The sequence below is a fragment of the Bos grunniens genome, chromosome 1, assembly GCF_055505025.1.
Source record: "Bos grunniens cultivar Pamir isolate PY7600 chromosome 1, Bosgru_T2T1.0, whole genome shotgun sequence".
Lineage (NCBI taxonomy): Eukaryota > Metazoa > Chordata > Mammalia > Artiodactyla > Bovidae > Bos > Bos grunniens.
The window spans coordinates 30,691,894-30,711,897 of record NC_141165.1 but is presented as its reverse complement, the minus strand read 5'-3'; the positions used below and the strand labels follow the sequence as shown (position 1 = coordinate 30,711,897).

At 40.1% G+C, this 20,004-nt stretch overlaps 1 protein-coding gene across 42 annotated transcripts in view; it reads left to right on the top strand.

Annotated features, from left to right (window-relative positions):
- The window catches only part of TFDP2 (transcription factor Dp-2), a 205,713-nt gene that overhangs the window by 32,455 nt on the left and 153,254 nt on the right, over positions 1-20,004 (top strand). For 15 of the 42 annotated variants that reach the window (XM_086377579.1, XM_086377237.1, XM_086376995.1 and 12 more), the window contains exon 2: positions 1,040-1,130. The exons of 23 other annotated variants lie outside the window; for them this stretch is intronic. The gene's annotated coding sequence lies outside the window, so the exon portion shown is untranslated. Of the gene's footprint in view, positions 1-1,039; positions 1,131-8,122; positions 8,209-14,559; positions 14,821-20,004 lie in introns of those variants that run through there. 4 more of the 42 variants (XM_086377041.1, XM_086376688.1, XM_086376768.1 and 1 more) reach the window with 3 other exon arrangements.

Below are 20,004 nucleotides of genomic sequence, written 5' to 3'. Positions count from 1 at the left end.
AAGGAAACCAGTCCTGAGTATTCACTGGAATGGAGAAGGCAATAGCAACACACTCCAGTACTCTTGCCTGGAAAATCCCATGGATGGAGGAGCCTGGTAGGCTGCAGTCCACGGATCAGAAAGAGTCAGACATGACTGAGCAACTTCACTTTCACTTTTCACTTTCCTACATTGGAGAAGGAAATGGCAACCCACTCCAGTGTTCTTGCCTTGAGAGTCCCGGGGATGGGGAAGCCTGATGGGCTGCCATCTATGGGGTCGCACAGGGTCGGACATGACTGAAGTGACTTAGCAGCATTCATTGGAAGGACTGATGCTGAAGCTGAATCTCCAAAACTTTGGCCACCGGATGCGAAGAGCTGACTCATTTGAAAAGACCGTAATGCTGGGAAAGATTGAGGGCAGGAGGAAAGGGGACGACAGAGGATGAGATGGTTGGATGGCATCACCGACTCAATGGACATGAGTTTGGGTGAACTCCGGGAGTTGATTATGGACAGGGAGGCCTAGCGTACTGTGGTTCATGGGGTTGCAAAGAGCTGCACACGACTGAGCAACTGGACTAACTAACTTATGTAAATATAATCATATTGCATATATACTTTTTAACCTGTTGCTACATTTGCAAGGTTTATCCTCATTGTGGCCTGTAATGGATTTTTATTGCCATATGTTGTTGTGGATGTTACAGTACTCTCTGATAGACCTTCTCTTCCCCACCGAGCTACATGTTTTCCACTTACACAGGCTGGTTGCTTACAGCTGCATTCCTTTCTGGGAATTGCCATTGGCCAAGGTTACACTCTGTCTAAGAGGCATCCTCTGAGAGCTAACTGAGTGAGGCAGGGATATAGTTTCCAAGCAAACTCGCCTCCGTTAGGGACAACTCTGGACAACTCCTTTAGGGACAACTCTGGACAACTCCTTTAGGGACAGTCTGAGCTCTGGAGCTCCATGAGCATTCCCTGAGGCTCTCCTTGCACCCTCATTGGGCCAGTTTCTCCCCATTCTCACCTCAGCTTCCTTCACTTACTTCCAGGTGTTTCTCCTAAGAGCTCTTCCCAGGAAACTTCCTGCATGCTGGTCATTGGGCCTCCTCTCTTGTTTTCAAAGGAATGAGTTTAAGACAGGTTGGTATTTTCTTTCAGATGGATAGCGAATTGTGTAAGTAGCCCTTCATTAAGTTAACTGTGTAGAGTGTACATGCAGTATATTCTGTGCCTCGTAATGCTGTGTGCTGTTTGTCAGGGCTTTGTGTATTATGTTGTATTTACTGTCTTTCTCTATTTATATGTTATCTTTGTTTTTTAAGCACTTCTTTTGATACCTGGGAACATTTGTATCTTTGTTTATTTATTTAAAAAATTAATTTTTTTAATTGAACAATAATTGCTTTACAGAATTTTGTTTTCTGTCAAACCTAAACATGAATCAGCTGTAGATATATATATATATATATCCCCTCCCTTTTAAACCTCCGTCCCCATCCCACCACTCTAGGTTGATACAGAGCCCTTGTTAGAGTTTCCTGAGCCATACAGCAAATTCCTGTTGGCTATCTATTTTACATATGGTAATATAAGTTTCCATGTTACTCTTTGTGTACATCTCACCCTCTCCTCACCTCTCCCCATGTCCATAAGTCTATTCTCTTTGTTTCTCCATTGCTGCCCTGTAAATAAATTTTTCAGTATCATTTTTCTAGATTCTGTATATATGCGTTAGAATATAATATTTCTTTTTCTGACTAACTTCACTCAGTATAATAGGTTCTAGGTTCATCCATCTCATTAGAACGGACTCAAATGCTTTCCTTTTTATGGCAGTTCAGTTCAGTTCAGATCAGTTTCTCAGTCGTGTCTGACTCTTTGGGACCCCACGGATTGCAGCATGCCAGGCTTCCCTGTCCATCACCAACTCCTGGAGCTTTCTCAAACTCATGTCCATTCAGTCGGTGATGCCATCCAGCCATCTCATCCTCTGTCGTCTGCCGGGAGCCGGCATATTGCATATTGAGTGCATATTGCATATTGAGTGCAGCACTTTTCAGGATCTGGAATAGCTCAACTGGAATTCTATCACTGCCGGTAGCCAGCGTGAGGAACTCCGCCCATGACAAAGGTCATGAGGAAGGAGGCTCGGCATACGCAAAGGCGGGATCAAGCCTCAGGAGTCTCCCTGGAAATTCTCGAGCAATCTACCCCCAAAACCAGAGTCTGCCTACTTTCTGCTTTGTGCTTTCACCTACACCTCTGACTTTACGGGGGGCTGTCCCCCACGACCTCTCTGAAAAAAGAGTTAGCTTACAGCTCCAGTTAATAATTCCTGGGTGTGACAGTGTTTAACCTACAAACTCCTTTGGAAATCCTCTAGCCTGCCTGAATAGGTTTTTCCGGCCACATGTGATTGTTCAGAGCCTCCCAACTGTGAGAGGCAGGAGATGTTCTAAACTGTCTAAACACAGATTCTTTTGAGTAGTTAAAAGATTGATTAGAAATTGTATTGGTGAAGGGATTTTCACTTGTTGGGCCAATGTTTGCTGCTAAGTTTCCATATCCCTTACCTGCTGTGTCCCTGGCAGTGTATTGATTAATATAGTTGGTGTAAGTAGTAGCTTTAATGTTTGTAACCTGGGACCCTTGAGTTAATTCTTTTTCTTGTTATAGCCCACCACACCTTTGCTCTGTAGGAATGCAACTTTATCTAATGCTTTTTGGAGGCTGGCGCCTGACTTGAGAATAATCACCTTTAGAGAAAAAGGCCTCCGGGCCAGAAGATGATGCAAATCACCTAAACTTTTGCATATGATAAGTTTGCAGGAAGAAAGCCTGGCTTACTGCCTGACTCTACCCCTTCCCCCATTATCCTCTATGCATAACTTAAGGTATAAAAACTACTTTGGAAAATAAAGTGCGGGCCTTGTTCACCGAAACTTGGTCTCCCCATGTCGTTCTTTCTCTTACCTTCTGGCTGAATTATTCAGCCTCTTTTCTACACTGAATTTCCTCACTGAGCTATCCTTATCTCAGCCTCTTTTCTCCACTGAATTTTCCTACTGAGCTATCCTCATTCTATTACTCTTTATATCCTTAATTAACGTTTAATTAAGCAATTGTTTCCTGATCCTCGCCGACGCCGTCCCCGCTTCGAATTCCCTGGATCAGCCGGGGCTGGTCCCCGGCAAGTGGCGCCTGAACAGGGACATGATTAGATATGGGTATAAATAAAATATAATAAAGGTATACCTAATTCTATTTATAGATCTATACTTACTTAATTTGTATATAAATCAATATATGTATTATATATATACTGTATAATTAAATGTATATTGCAGTAATATAATGTGTGTGGCTGATATTAATTGGTATGGATTGATGTGCTGTGATGATATATGTTCTGTATGCTGTATAATTATATATGTGTGACATGTATTATTACAGTACATTGGTTTGTGTTGGTTGGTATTGGCTGTGTGTGTGTTGTATTGCTGTAATATATATGAATTGATATATTAATTATAAGATTAATTCAAGTATATTGATTTATATATATTGTATGTCAATAAGTTTATACTTGTTGCCATATATAAATACATTTTGCATTTAGGTATATCTGTATACCAAAATGAGATAAGGAGGTTATACATTTATTATTTAAATTTATAGAGACCTAAACTAAACATTAGACCTAAATTAACATATCTCTAAATTTATATTGTTAAAATGTAAATTTTAAAAATTAAATTGACAACTGCTTGATAATTCCTTTGCCCTAAAACCCCCATAGGTGTAATTGGGGTGGCCAGACAAAAAATTGGTTTTATAGCAAAACGGCCCCCTAGAGTGGGTCCATCTTTCCGCTCAAACTAAAAAAGTAGTGGCTTCTTATCCAGGATTGATAGCTACTTTGATATTAAAGGAAAAAAGTGGAACATTGAATTATTTGGTAAAGAGCCATCAGAAATTGTAATTCCATATAATAAGAACAACTTGATGCTCTTCTAATGTTTGAAAATTGGCAGATTGCTATAAGAAACTATTTTGGTCAAAATTTTTGCATCATTTACCCTCGCATGTTTTGCTGAATTTTATATCCAGACATCCAGTTATTTTTCCTGTCAGATGTAAACAATCTCCTATTCCAAATGCTCAGATAGTTTTTACTGATGGGTCAGCAAACGGTAAAGCCTCCATAGTTACTAAAAATCACCAAAAGGTTTTAAAAACACAGGAAACTTCAGCTCAAAGCGCTGAAATAGCAGTCATAGAGGCTTTTGCTATGTTTGCAGATGAGGAATTTAACCTTTATTCTGATTCTCAGTATATTGTCAGGTTGTTTCCACACATTGAAACTGCGGTTTTGCCTGAAAATAAAACTACCATATTTCATTTGTTAACTAAATTACAGCAACAAATTTGGAAAACAAATAAAATATTTTTCATTGGACACATTTGGGCTCATTCCAGATTGCCCGGCCCTTAAAATGCCTTTAATGATTTGGCTAACTTGTTAACCAGAAATACAGTGGCTACTGTGATTGAGGAGGCCAGAGCCTCTCACTCACTTCATCATCAATACACTACTGCTTTAAGATATCAATTCCAAATTCCCAGAGAGACTGCTCGAGAGATAGTTCGTTCTTGCTTATATTGCCCCACTGTTTATAATAGTCTACCTATGGGAGTTAATACTCGCGGTCTCAAACCTAACGTACTCTGACAAATGGATGTAACTCATGTCTCTTCATTTGGAAAACTGTCCTTTGTTCTTTAACTGTAGACACCTTTTCTCATGTTATTATTGCAACTGCTCATACAGGGGAAGCAATTAAAGATGTAATACAACATCTCTTTACTTGTTTTTCATATTTGAGCCTGCTAAAAGCTCTGAAAACTGACAATGCTCCTGCGTCTAAGTCTTTTCAGGAATTTTGTATAAAGTTTCAAATTAAACATAATACTGTCATCCCTTATAATCCCCAGGGACAGGCCATTGTTGAAAGAGCGCATCAAACATTAAAAATCCAAATTCAAAAACTAAAAGAAGGGGAGTTTAAGTATAGTTCTCCCCATCAAATCTTGCAACATGCTCTTTTCGTAATAAATATTCTAAATACTGATCTGGCTGGAACTACTGCAATGCTTCGTCATTGGTGCCTGGAGCAATTAAATGCAAAACCATTAGTCAAATGGAAGGACCTCCTCTCAGGACAATGGAAGGGTCCTGACCCATTATTAACTAGCGGTCGAGGATGTGCTTGTATTTTTCCACAGGATGCAGATTCTCCAATTTAGATCCAGGACAGGTTGATTCGCCATGTTGCAGACCCCCAGACATCCAGTTCCCCCATTGCTTCGATCACAAAAGAGGAGCCCGCCTGAAGGGGAGGCAAGATAAACATCGAGATCCCGGCGGGACCGACGGGGCTGCTGCAGCGCGAACTCCAACCAGAAAATAATTCTACTTACTCTGTTTTGGCTTGTCTACCCTCTCCTTATGTTTTTCTCTTTACCAATGATTCTGGAAAACTTAATGTACATGTGACTTTCACTGGTGGACCCAATGTAGTGACTTGTGAACAATGCGTGCTCTCATCTTGTTTAAACCCTCAATATAATGTTTGCTCCTTTATAGTGTTACAATGTCCACCTTATCTTATGATGTAACCACTTATTGATATGTTAACTATAGTCTTGCTATGTTACAACAACTACAAGATTTAATGTGATCACAACGATTTGTGGGCTTTACTTATTTTAGGAATATCAACTTTAATAGCAGCAATTACTTCTGTTACTGTGGCAGCAATATCATTGACTCAACAAGTGCATACTGCCCAATATGTTGATACCATGTCTAAAAATGTTTCTTTAACTCTAGCAACACAGAAAGTTATAGATAGAAAATTGGAGATGAGAGTAGAGGCCTTAGAAGAGGCAATAATGCATATTGGGACTGAGTTACAGGCTTTAAAAGTGAAAATGGCTCTGTCTTGCCACGCTGATTACCGGTGGATATGCGTGACATCTTTAAAGGTAAACGAGACAGATTATGAATGGGAAAAAATCAAAAATCGTATCTCAGGTGTTTGGAACAGCTCTGACATTGGCCTGGACTTAGAGAAAGTTCATAATCAAATACAGGCCCTGGAACACTGTCGACTGGATTTTACCACCGCTGGAGCAGCTAATGACTTTTTTCTCACCTTCTCTAACTTTATTTCTGGAAAAAACATTCTGTCTAATATCTTTAGTTCTAGTTTTGCTTCTCATAATCATTCTTCCTTGTATTGTCAGGATTCTTCGGCAGAACATTCAAAAGCTCGCGACTGAGCTGCATCTGGCTGTTTTAAGAAATAAAAAAGGGGGAGATGCCGGGAGCCGGCATATTGCATATTGAGTGCATATTGCATATTGAGTGCAGCACTTTTCAGGATCTGGAATAGCTCAACTGGAATTCTATCACTGCCGGTAGCCAGCGTGAGGAACTCCGCCCATGACAAAGGTCATGAGGAAGGAGGCTCGGCATACGCAAAGGCGGGATCAAGCCTCAGGAGTCTCCCTGGAAATTCTCGAGCAATCTACCCCCAAAACCAGAGTCTGCCTACTTTCTGCTTTGTGCTTTCACCTACACCTCTGACTTTACGGGGGGCTGTCCCCCACGACCTCTCTGAAAAAAGAGTTAGCTTACAGCTCCAGTTAATAATTCCTGGGTGTGACAGTGTTTAACCTACAAACTCCTTTGGAAATCCTCTAGCCTGCCTGAATAGGTTTTTCCGGCCACATGTGATTGTTCAGAGCCTCCCAACTGTGAGAGGCAGGAGATGTTCTAAACTGTCTAAACACAGATTCTTTTGAGTAGTTAAAAGATTGATTAGAAATTGTATTGGTGAAGGGATTTTCACTTGTTGGGCCAATGTTTGCTGCTAAGTTTCCATATCCCTTACCTGCTGTGTCCCTGGCAGTGTATTGATTAATATAGTTGGTGTAAGTAGTAGCTTTAATGTTTGTAACCTGGGACCCTTGAGTTAATTCTTTTTCTTGTTATAGCCCACCACACCTTTGCTCTGTAGGAATGCAACTTTATCTAATGCTTTTTGGAGGCTGGCGCCTGACTTGAGAATAATCACCTTTAGAGAAAAAGGCCTCCGGGCCAGAAGATGATGCAAATCACCTAAACTTTTGCATATGATAAGTTTGCAGGAAGAAAGCCTGGCTTACTGCCTGACTCTACCCCTTCCCCCATTATCCTCTATGCATAACTTAAGGTATAAAAACTACTTTGGAAAATAAAGTGCGGGCCTTGTTCACCGAAACTTGGTCTCCCCATGTCGTTCTTTCTCTTACCTTCTGGCTGAATTATTCAGCCTCTTTTCTACACTGAATTTCCTCACTGAGCTATCCTTATCTCAGCCTCTTTTCTCCACTGAATTTTCCTACTGAGCTATCCTCATTCTATTACTCTTTATATCCTTAATTAACGTTTAATTAAGCAATTGTTTCCTGATCCTCGCCGACGCCGTCCCCGCTTCGAATTCCCTGGATCAGCCGGGGCTGGTCCCCGGCAGTCGTCCCATCTTCTCTCGCCTTCAATCTTTCCCAGCATCTGGGTATTTTCCAATAAGTCAGTTCTTCGCATCAGGTGGCCAAAATATTGAAGTTTCAGCTTCAGTATCAGTCCTTCCAGTGAATATTCAGGACTGATTGCCTTTAGGATGTACTGGTTGGATCTCCTTGCAGTCCAAGGGACTCTCAAGAGTCTTCTCCAACACCACAGTTCAAAACCATCAATTCCTTGGTGCTCAGCTTTCTTTATAGTCCAACTCTCACATTCATACATGACTACTGGAAAAACTAGCTTTGACTAGACAGACCTTTGTTGGCAAAGTTATGTCTGTGCTTTTTAATATGCTGTCTGGGTTGGTCATAACTTGTCTTTCAAGAAGCAAACATCTTTTAATTTCATGGCTCAGTAATATTCCATTGTGCATATGTACCAAAGTTCTTTATCCATTCATCTGTCAACAGACATTTAGTTTACTTCCATGTTCTAGCTATTATAAATAGTGCTGTAGTGAACAGTGGGATGCCTGTGTTTTTTTCAATTTTGATTTCCTCAGGTATATGCCTAGGAGTGGGATTGCTAGGTAAGGAGCAGCGGCTGCGCTTTGCTGGAGCAGCTGTGAAGAGATACCCCACCTCCAAGGTAAGAGAAACCCAAATAAGACGGTAGATGTTGCAAGAGGGCATCAGAGGGCAGACACACTGAAACCATAATCACAGAAAACTAGTCAATCTAATCACACTAGGACCACAGCCTTGTCCAACTCAGTGAAACAAAGCCATGCCCATGGGGCCACCAAAGACGGGTGGGTCATGGTGGAGAGGGCTGACAGAATGTGGTCCAATGAAGAAGGGAATGGCAAACCACTTCGGTATTCTTGCCTTGAGAACCCCATGAACAGTATGAAAAGGCAAAATGATAGGATACTGAAAGAGGAACTCCCCAGGTCAGTAGGGGCCCAGTATGCTCCTGGAGATCAGTGGAGAAATAACTCAAGAATGAATGAAGGGATGGAGCCAAAGCAAAAACAATACCCAGTTGTGGATGTGACTGGTGATAGAAGCAAGGCCCGATGCTGTAAAGAGTAATATTGCATAGGAACCTGGAATGTCAGGTCCATGAATCAAGGCAAATTAGAAGTGGTCAAACAGGAGATGGCAAGAGTGAACGTCGACATTCTAGGAATCAGCAAACTAAAATGGACTGAAATGGGTGAATTTAACTCAGATGACCATTATATCTACTACTGCGGGCAGGAATCCCTTAGAAGAAATGAAGTAGCCATCAGTAGTCAACAAAAGAGTCTGAAATGCAGTACTTGGATGCAATCTCAAAAACGTCAGAATGATCTCTCTTCGTTTCTCAGGCAAACCATTCAATATCACAGTAATCCAAATCTATACCCCAACCAGTAACGCTGAAGAAGCTGAAGTGGAACGGTTCTATGAAGACCTCCAAGACCTTTTAGAACTAACACCCAAAAAAGATGTCCTTTTCATTATACGGGACTGGAATGCAAAAGTAGGAAGTCAAGAAACACCTGGAGTAACAGGCAAATTTGGCCTTGGAATACGGAATGAAGCAGGGCAAAGACTAACAGAGTTTTGACAAGAAAATGCACTGATCATAGCAAACACCCTCTTCCAACAACACCAGAGAAGACTCTACACATGGACATCACCAGATGGTCAACACCAAAATCAGATTGATTCTATTCTTTGCAGCCAAAGATGGAGAAGCTCTATATAGTCAACAAAAACAAGACCAGGAGCTGACTGTGGCTCAGATCATGAACTCCTTATTGCCAAATTCAGACTGAAATTGAAGAAAGTAGGGAAAATCACTAGACCATTCAGGTATGACTTAAATCAAATCCCTTACGATTATACAGTGGAAGTGAGAAATAGATTTCAGGGACTAGATCTGATAGATAGAGTGCCTGATGAACTATGGTCGGAGGTTCGTGACATTGTACAGGAGACAGGGATCAAGACCATCCTCATGGAAAAGAAATGCAAAAAAGCAAAGTGGCTGTCTGAGGAGGCCTTACAAATAGCTGTGAAAAGAAGAGAAGTGAAAAGCAAAGGAGAGAAAAGGAAAGATATAAGCATCTGAATGCAGAGTTCCAAAGAACAGCAAGAAGAGATAAGAAAGCCTTCCTCAGCTATCAATGCAAAGAAATAGAGGAAAACAACAGAATGGAAAGACTAGAGATCTCTTCAAGAAAATTAGGGATACCAAGAGAACAATTCATGTGAAGATGGGCTCAATAAAGGACAGAAATGGTATGGACCTAACAGAAGCAGAAGATATTAAGAAGAGGTGGCAAGAATACACAGAAGAACTATACAAAAAAGATCTTTATGACCAAGATAATCACGATGGTGTGATCACTGACCTAGAGCCAGACATCCTGTAATGTGAAGTCAGGTGGGCCTTAGAAAGCATCACTATGAACAAAGCTCGTGGAGGTAATGGAATTCCAGTTGGGCTCTTTCAAATCCTGAAAGATGATGCTGTGAAAGTGCTGCACTCAGTATGCCAGCAAATTTGGAAAACTCAGCAGTGGCCACAGGACTGGAAAAGGTCAGTTTTCATTCCAATCCCAAAGAACGGCAATGCCAAAGAATGCTCAAACTACCGCACAATTGCACTCATCTCACACGCTAGTAAAATAATGCTCAAAATTCTCCAAGCCAGGCTTTAGCAGTATGTGAACCATGGACTTCCAGATGTTCAAGCTGGTTTTAGAAAAGGCAGAGGAACCAGAGATCAAATTGCCAATATCCGCTGGATCATCAGAAAAGCAAGGGAGTTCCAGAAAAACATGTATGTCTGCTTTATTGACTATGCCAAAGCCTTTGACTGTGTGGATCACAATAAACTGTGGAAAATTCTGAAAGAGATGGGAATACCAGACCACCTGACCTACCTCTTGAGAAACCTATATGCAGGTCAATTAGAACTGGACATGGAACAACAGACTGGTTCCAAATAGGAAAAGGAGTGCGTCAAGGCAGTATATTGTCACCCTGCTTATTTAACTTCCATGCAGAGTACATCATGAGAAACGCTGGGCTGGAAGAAGCACAAGCTGGAATCAAGATTGCTGGGTGAAATATCAATAACTTCAGATATGCAGATGACACCACCCTTATGGCAGAAAATGAAGAGGAACTAAAAAGCCTCTTGATGAAAGTGAAAGTGGAGAATGAAAAAGTTAGCTTAAAGCTCAACATTCAGAAAATGAAGATCATGTCATCCCGTCCCATCACTTTATGGGAAATAGATGTGGAAACAGCAGAAACAGTGTCAGACTTTATTTTTCTGGGCTCCAAAATCACTGCAGATGGTGACTGCAGCCATGAAATTAAAAGACGCTTACTCCTTGGAAGGAAAGTTATGACCAACCTAGACAGCATATTCAAAAGCAGAGACATTATTTTGCCAACTAAGGTCCGTCTAGTCAAGGCTATGGTTTTTCCTGTGGTCATGTATGGATGTGAGAGTTGGGCTGTGAAGAAGGCTGAGTGCCAAAGAATTGATGCTTTTGAACTGTGGTTTTGCAGAAGACTCTTGAGAGTCCCTTGGACTGCAAGGAGATCCAACCAGTCCATTCTGAAGGAGATCAGCCCTGGGATTTCTGTGGAAGGAATGATGCTAAAGCTACAACTCCAGTACTTTGGCCACCTCATGTGAAGAGTTGACTCATTGGAAAAGACTCTGATGCTGGGAGGGATTGGGGGCAGGCGGAGAAGGGGATGACAGAGGAAGAGATGGCTGGATGGCATCACTGGCTGGGTGGCATCACTGACTCAATGGATATGAGTCTAAGTGAACTCCGAGAGTTGATGATGGACAGAGAGGCCTGGTGTGCTGCGATTCACGGGGTTGCAAAGAGTCGGACACGACTGAGTGAGTGAACTGAACTGAACTCAACTGATGGTGGTTTTATTCCTAGTTTTTTAAGGAATCTCTATACCATCTTCCATAGTTGCTCTATCAATTTACATCCCCTCCGACAGGGCAAGAGGATTCCCTTTTCTCCACACCCTCTCCAGCATTTATTATTTGTAGACTTTTTGATGATGGCCATTCTGACCGGTGTGAAGTGATAGCTCATTGTAGTTTTGATTTGCATTTCTGTAATAACGAGCTCTGTTCAGCAAGCATCTTTTCATGTGTTTGTTAGCCATCTGTATGTCTTCTTTGGAGAAATGTCTGTTTAGTTCTTTTTCCCACTTTTTGATTGGGTTGTTTGTTTTTCTGGTATTGAGTTGTATGAGCTGCTTGTATATTTTGGAAGTTAATCCTTGGTCAGTTGTTTCGTTTGCTGTCCTTTTCTCCCATTCTGAGGGTTGTCTGTTCACCTTGGTTATAGTTTCCTTTGCCGTGCAAAAGCTTTTAAGTTTAATCAGTTCCCACTTGTTTACTTCTGTTTTTATTTCCTTTACTGTAGAAGGTTCTTACTTTGATTTATGTCATCAAGTGTTCTGCCTATGTTTTCCTCTAAGAATTTTGTAGTTTCTGGTCTTACATTTAGGTGTTTAAGCCATTTTGAGTTTATCTTTGTGTATGGTGTTAGGAAGTGTTCTAATTTGATTCTTTTGCATGTAGCTGTCCAGTTGTCCCAGCACCATTTATTGAAGAGGCTGTCTTTGCCCTATTGTATATTCTTGCCTCCTTTGTCAAAAATAAGGCACCCATAGGTGCATAGGTTTATTTCTGGGCTTTCTATCTTGTTCTATTGGTCTATATTTCTGTTTTTATACCAGTATCATGCCATCTTGATGACTCTAGCTTTGTAGTGTAATCTGGGCAGGAAGGTTGATTCCTCCAGCTCCATTCTTCTTTCTCAAGACTACTTTGGCTATTCAGGGTCTTCTGTGTTTCCATGTGAATTGTGAAGTGTTTTGTTTCACAACTGACAATTTCAAAATTGACAAACCTTTAGCCAGACTTATCAAGTGAAAAAGAGAGAAGAATCAAATCAACAAAATTAGAAATGAAAAAGGAGAGATTATAGCAGATAATGCAGAAATACAAAGGATCATAAGAGACTATTATGAACAACTATATGGCAATAAAATGGATAACCTGGAAGAAATGGACAGATTCTTAGAAACGTTCAGCCTTCCAAGACTCAACCAGGAAGAAATAGAAATTATGAACAACCCAATTACAAGCACTGAAATTGAAGCTGTGATTAAAAAATCTCCCAAAAAACAAAAGCCCAGGACCAGATGGCTTCACAGGAGAATTCTGTCAGACATTTAGAAAAGAGCTAATGCCTATCCTTCTAAAACTCTTAGAAAATTGCAGAGGTAGGAACACTTCCAAACTCATTCTACAAGGCCACCATCTCCCTGATACCAAAACTAGACAAAGACAACGCACAAAAAAGAAAACTGCAGGCCAATATAATATCCCTGATGAACACAGATGAAAAAATCTTTAACAAAATTTTAGCAAACAGAATTCAGAATGAGCAAAAATCTCATACACCATGATCAAGTTGGATTTATTGCAGGCATGGAAGGATTCTTTGATATATGCAAATCAGTCAATGTGATAAACCATATTCACAAATTTAAAGATACAAAGCATATGATAATCTCAATAGATGAAGAAAAAGACTTTGGAAAAATTCAGCACCCATTTATGATTAAAACTCTTCAAAAAATGGGAATAGAAGGAACCTACCTCAACATAGTGAGGGCCATATATGATTAGCCTACAGCAAGTATTATTCTCAGTGGTGAAAAACTGAAAGCATTCCTTCCTCCTAAGATCAGGAACAAGATAAGGGTGTCCATTTTCACCACCATTGTTCAACATAGTTCTAGAAGTCCTAGCTACAGCAATCAGAGAAGAAAAAGAAAGAAAAGGAATCCAGATCGGAAAAGAAGTAAAGCTCTCACTGTTTGCAGAGACATGATACTGTACATAGAAAACCCTAAACATAGTATCAAAAAGTTGCTAGAGCTAATCAGTGAATTTAGCAAAGTTTCAGGATACAAAATCAATACACAGAAATCATTTGAATTTGTGTATACTAACAATGAAAAATCAGAAATTAAGCAATCAGTCCCATTCACCATTGCAACAAAAAGAATTAAATATCTCGGAATAAACTTACCTAAGGAGACAAAAGAACTGTACACAGAAACTACAAGACACTTATGAAAGAAATTAAAGATGACATAAACAGATGGAGAGATATCCCAATAGGAATAATCAGTGTTGTGAAAATGACTATACTGCCAAACACAAGCTACAGATTCAATGCGATCCCTATCAAACTACCAATGTATCTTTATTTTAATGGCATCATTTATGTTAGTAATTTTTATAGTGCCCTTAATCTTTTCTCTTACTTTACTTTTCAGCCAGTTTTAAATGGTATCATTTGACTCTTACTATTAACTATATAACAGTCAATGATCTTATTACAGAGGATGAGATGGCTGGATGGCATCACTGACTCAATGGACATGAGTTTGAGTGAACTCCAGGGGTTGGTGATAGACAGGGAGGCCTGGAGTGCTGTGATTCATGGGGTCACAAAGAGTCAAACATGACTGAGCGACTGAACTGAACTGAACTGATCTTATTCTACTTTCCTACTTTTCTCTCCTCTTACCTGCCAGTGTTTTTAAGAATTTTTTGCTCTCTGCACAGCTGGAGGGATCTCACTTCTTTGACTAGCAACTCAGTCCACATCAGTGAAATCCTGAATCCTAACCACTAGGCCACGAGGGAACTCTCTCCTTCCAGTTTCTAGTTGCATTCTTTTGTCTTTGGCAGAAAAGATAATGTTTGACTTCAATCTTATTTTAGTTTTACCTCTACAATTGAATATCTAGCATGTTCGCTGTTTGTCTTGCAAAAGTTACCCAGGCATGTTTTCGAAAGATGTAGCTCATTCTCCAACAGTTTGTTCAGAAGGGGTGCACATTGATAGTATTTCCATTCAAACTATTTTTTTTCTAGTTATATTGGAGTTTTACCAAGAGAACGCACTGTAGCAGACACCCTCTTCCAACAACACAAGAGAAGACTCTACACATGGACATCACCAGATGGTCAATACCGCAGTCAGATTGATTATATTCTTTGGAGCCAAAGATGGAGAAGCTCTATACAGTCAGCAAAAACAAGACTGGGAGCTGATCTTGGCTCAGATCCTGAACTCCTTATTGCCAAATTCAGACTTAAATTGAAGAAAGTAGGAGAAACCACTAGACCATTCAGGTATGACTTAAATCAAATCCCTTATGATTATACAGTGGAAGTGAGAAATAGATTTCAGGGCCTAGATCTGATAGACAGAGTGCCTGATGAACTATGGACAGAGCTTTGTGACATTGTACAGGAGAGAGTAATCAAGACCATCCCTAAGAAAAAGAAAGGCAGAAAAGCAAAATGGCTGTCTGAGGGGGCCTGACAAATAGCTGTGAAAGGAAGAGAAGCAAAAAGCAAAGGAGTAAAGGAAAGATATACCCATTTGAATGCAGAGTTCCAAAGAATAGCAAAGAGAGATAAGAAAGCCTTCCTCAGTGATCAGTGCAAAGAAATAGAGGAAAACAACAGAATGCGAAAGACTAGAGATCTCTTCAGTAAAATCAGAGATACCAAGGGAACATTTCATGCAAAGATGGGCTCAATAAAGGACAGAAATGGTATGGACCTAGCAGAAGGAGAAGATATTAAGAAGAGGTGGCAAGGATACACAGAAGAACTGTATAAAAAAAGATCTTCACGACCCAGATAATCACGATGGTGTGATTACTTACCTAGAGCCAGACATCCTGGAATGTGAAGTCAAGTGGGCGTTAGAAAGCATCACTACGAACAAAGCTAGTGGAGGTGATGGAATTCCAGTTGAGCTATTCCAAATCCTGAAAGATGATGCTGTGAAAGTGCTGCACTCAATATGCCAGCAAATTTGGAAAACTCAGCAGTGGCCACAGGACTGGAAAAGGTCAGTTTTCATTCCAATTCCAAAGGAAGGAAATGTCAGAGAATGTTAAATCTGCTACACAGCGGCACTCATCTCACACGCTAGCAAAGTAATGCTCAAAATTCTCGAAGCCAGGCTTCAACAGTACGTGAACTGTGAACTTCCAGATGTTCAAGCTGGATTTAGAAAAGGCAGAGGAACCAGAGATCAAATTGCTAACATCTGCTGGATCATAAAAAAAGCAAGAGAGTTCCAGAAAAAAAATCTACCTTTGCTTTATTGACTATGCCAAGGCCTTTGACTTTGTGGATCACAACAAACTGTGGAAAATTCTGAAAGAGATGGGAGTACCAGACCACATGACCTGCCTCCTGAGAAATCTGTATGCAGGTCAAGAAACAACAGTTAGGACTGGACATGAAACAACAGACTGGTTCCAAATCAGGAAAGGAGTATGTCAAGGCCGTATATTGTCACCCTGCTTATTTAACTTATATGCAGAGTACATCATGCGAAATGCTGGGCTGGATGAAGAACAAACTGGAATCAAGATTGCCGGGAGAAATGTCAATAATGTCAGATATGCAGATGACACCACCCTTATAGCAGAAAACAAAGAAGAACTAAAGAGCCTCTTGATGAAAGGGAAAGAGGAGAGTGAAAAAACCAGCTTAAAACTCAGCATTCAGAAAACTAAGATCATGGCATCCGGTCCCATCACTTCGTGGCAAATAGATGGGGAAACAGAGACTTTATTTTTTTTGGCTCCAAAATCACTGCAGGTGATGACTGAAGCCATGAAGTTAAAAGACACTTGCTCCTTGGAAGGAAAGTTATGACCAACCTAGATAGCATATTAAAAAACAGAGACACTACTTTGCCAACAAAGGTCCATCTCGTCAAGGCTATGGTTTTTCTAGTCGTCATGTATGGATATGAGAGTTGGACTATAATGAAAGATGAGCACCGCAGAATTGATGCTTTTGAAATGTGTTGTTGGAGAAGACTCTTTAGAGTCTCTTGGACTGCAAGGAGATCCAAGCAGTACATCCTAAAGGATATCAGTCCTGGGTGTTCATTGGAAGGACTGATGTTGAAGCTGAAACTGCAATACTTTGGCCACCTGATATGAAGAGCTGACTCATTTGAAAAGACCCTGATGCTGGGAAAGATTGAAGGCAGGAGGAGAAGGGAATGACAGAGGATGCGATGATTGGATGGCGTCACCAACTCAATGGAGATGAGTGTGAGTAGACTCCGGGAGTTGGTGATTGACCGGGAAGCCTGGCGTGCTGTGGTCCATGGGGTCACGAAAAGTTGGACACGGCTGAGCGACTGAACGTTCATGATCCGAATTGACGTATAACATTGTGTGAGTGTAATGGTGCACAATATACAAGTTTATGTTGCAAAATGACAACCACATATCAGTTTATCAGTTCATAGAAGTAAAAGCATGTAATTCTTGTGATGAGGACTTTAAGATGTACTCTTTTAAGCAGATTTCAGATACGCAAAGAGTGTTAAGTGTAGTCACCATGCGGTACATTATATCCCTGAACTTATTTGTCTTATAACTAGAAGTTTGTGCCTTTGACCACCTTCATCCAATTTCCCCTTCCCACTGTCCTCCAGCAGCCATTAATCTGCTCTCTTTTTCTATGAGTCCAGTTTTTTTTTAAGATTCGAGACCTAAGTGAGATCGTACAGTATATGTCTTTCTCTTTGATTTATTTTGCTTAGGAGAATACTCTGACAGTGCATCTGTGTTATTGCAAATGACGGGAGTTCTTTCTTTTTTATGGTTGAATGATATTCCATTGTGTCTGTGCCAGATTTTATTTCTCCGTTCATCCCTCAGTGTCCCCTTAGTTTGTTTCCACGTCTTGGTTGTTATAAATAATGCTGCAGTGAACATGGGGGTGCAGATATCTCTTCGAGAGAGTTATTTTGCTACCTTCAGACACATACCCAGAAGTGGAATTGCTGATCATATGGTAGTTCTATTTTTAATTTTTTTGAGGAACCTTCATGCCGTTTTCCATAGGGACTGCACCAATTTACATTCCCATCAACAGTACATGAGGGTTCTTTTTTCTCTACATCCTTGCCAACACTTAGATAGTAGGTTGTTGTAACAGGTGTGAGGTGATAACCTCGTTTTGGTTTTGATTTGCATTTCCTTGATGTCTGGTATTGTTGAGCAACTTTTTGTATACCTCTTGATCGTTTGTGTGTCTTCTTTGCCTGTTTTTTAATCTGGTTACTTGGATTTTTTTTTTTTTTTTTTTTTTTGCTATTGTATGAGTTCTTTTTTTTAATTTGGTTCTGTGCAGTCTTAGTTGCGGCAGTCGGGGTCTTCGTTGCATCATGAGGATCTCGTTGCAACACACACTTTCTAGTTGTGACACCTGGGTTTAGTTGCTCTGAGGCATGTGGGAATCTTAATTCCCTGACCAGGGATCGAACCTGTGCCCTGTGCGTTGCAAGGCAGATTCTTAACCAGTGGACCACCGGGAAAGTCCCTGAATTGTGTGTGTTCTTTATATATTTTAGACATTAATTTACCAGATAAATGATTTGTAAAATGATGATTTCCTTTGCTTTGTAAAGTTTTTAGTCTGGTATAGTCACACTTGTTTATTTTTGCTTTTGTTGCCTTTGCTTTTGGCATCAGGTCGAAAAAAATTATTGCCAAGACCAGTATCAAGGAGCTTATCCCCAAAGTTGTTTTTTGATGTCCCTGGAACTTGGAGTCCTTGGTTCACATTTTATTCTCTTTACATTTCTTGAAAATACTGTTTTCTTGCTTTATATATTGTCTTTGAGTCGTTTGGTATGGTCTACTTCCCTTGCCTTTGTAGATTATTTATCTTTTTGTCTGAATGCACTAGAGTGTTTTGTTTTTTTCTTTTTTCCTTTAAACAGTATTACAAGGATATGTGTTATAGTTGCTCGTTCTGGGTCAGTTTTCCTAAGTATCTGGTAGGCCTTTTAAACATGTAGATTCGGGTCTTTTATTTCTGGGAAGTTTTCTTGTTTCATGGCTTTAGTGCTGATTCATTGCTTTGAGTTTCTTCGTCAGGGACACCAGTGATGTTCTGTCACTTTTGCCTGCCGTCTCGTCAGCCAGTTTCTCTCTGATTATTTTGTTTCTTAATTTCATTTTTATTCTCTTTATTGTTTTTCTCCTTACCTTCAACATCCTTTATTAGTTTTCATTAAAATCTGTTCCCCTCCGTGTGCCATATAATTTAGCTTTCATTTTTCAATGATTTTATGAGATGATTTTTCCTGCAGTTTACTACAGTCAACTGCATTTAATATCTTTGCCATTTTTTATTCCAGTTTTATTGAGATGTAATTAACATACACTGCTATATAAGTTTAAGGTACACAGCAAAATGGTTTGACTTACATACATCACGAAATGATTACCACAGTAAGTTTAGTCTTATATAGTCATCCATCATCTCATATAGATACAATGTTAAGGAAATATAAAAAAGATTTTTTAAAGTACTTTTCCTTGTGATGAGAAGTCTTAGGATTTACTCTCTTGACAACTTGCATATATAATATACAGCAGTGTTAATGATATTTACCATGAACTTCATTACATCCCTATCTTTGGTTTTGTCTATTTTGATACTTTTTTTTTATTATTTCTGACTTAGGGGCTTTCTTTTTAACATCTGTAAAATCTTTTTTGATCAATAACCTCAGATATGCAGATGTCACCACCCTTATGGCAGAAAGCAAAGAACTAAAGAGCCTCTTGAAGAAAGGGAAAGAGGAGAGTGAAAAAAGCTGGCTTAAAACTCAGCATTCAGAAAATGAAGATCATGGCATCCAGTCCCATCACTTCATGGCAAATAGATGGGGAAACAATGAAGACAGTTACAGACTTTATTTTTGGGAGCTCTGAAATCACTGCAGATGGTGACTGCAGGCATGAAATTAAAAGACGCTTGCTCCTTGAAAGAAAAGCTATGGCCAACCTAGACAGCATATTAAAAAGCAGGCACATTACTTTGCCGACCAAGGTCCGTCTAGTCAAAGGTATGGTTTTCTAGTAGTCACATATGGATGTGAGAGTTGGACTATAAAGAAAGCTGAGCACAAAAGAATTGATGATATGAAGTGTGGTGTTGAAGAAGACTGTTGAGAGTCTCTTAGACAGCAAGGAGATTCAACCAGTCCATCCTAAAGGAAATCAGTCCTGAATATTTACTGGAAGGACTGATGCTGAAGCTGGAACTCCAATACTTTGGCCACCTGATGCAAAGAATTGACTCCTTGGAAAAGTCCCTGATGCTGGGAAAAATTGAAGGCAGGAGGAGAAGGGGGGACGACAGAGGATGAGATGGTTGAATGGCATCACTGACTCGATGGATGTGAGTTTGAGCAAGCTCTGGGAGTTGGTAACAGACAGGAAAGCCTGGCGTGCTGCACTCCATGGGTTTGCAAAGAGT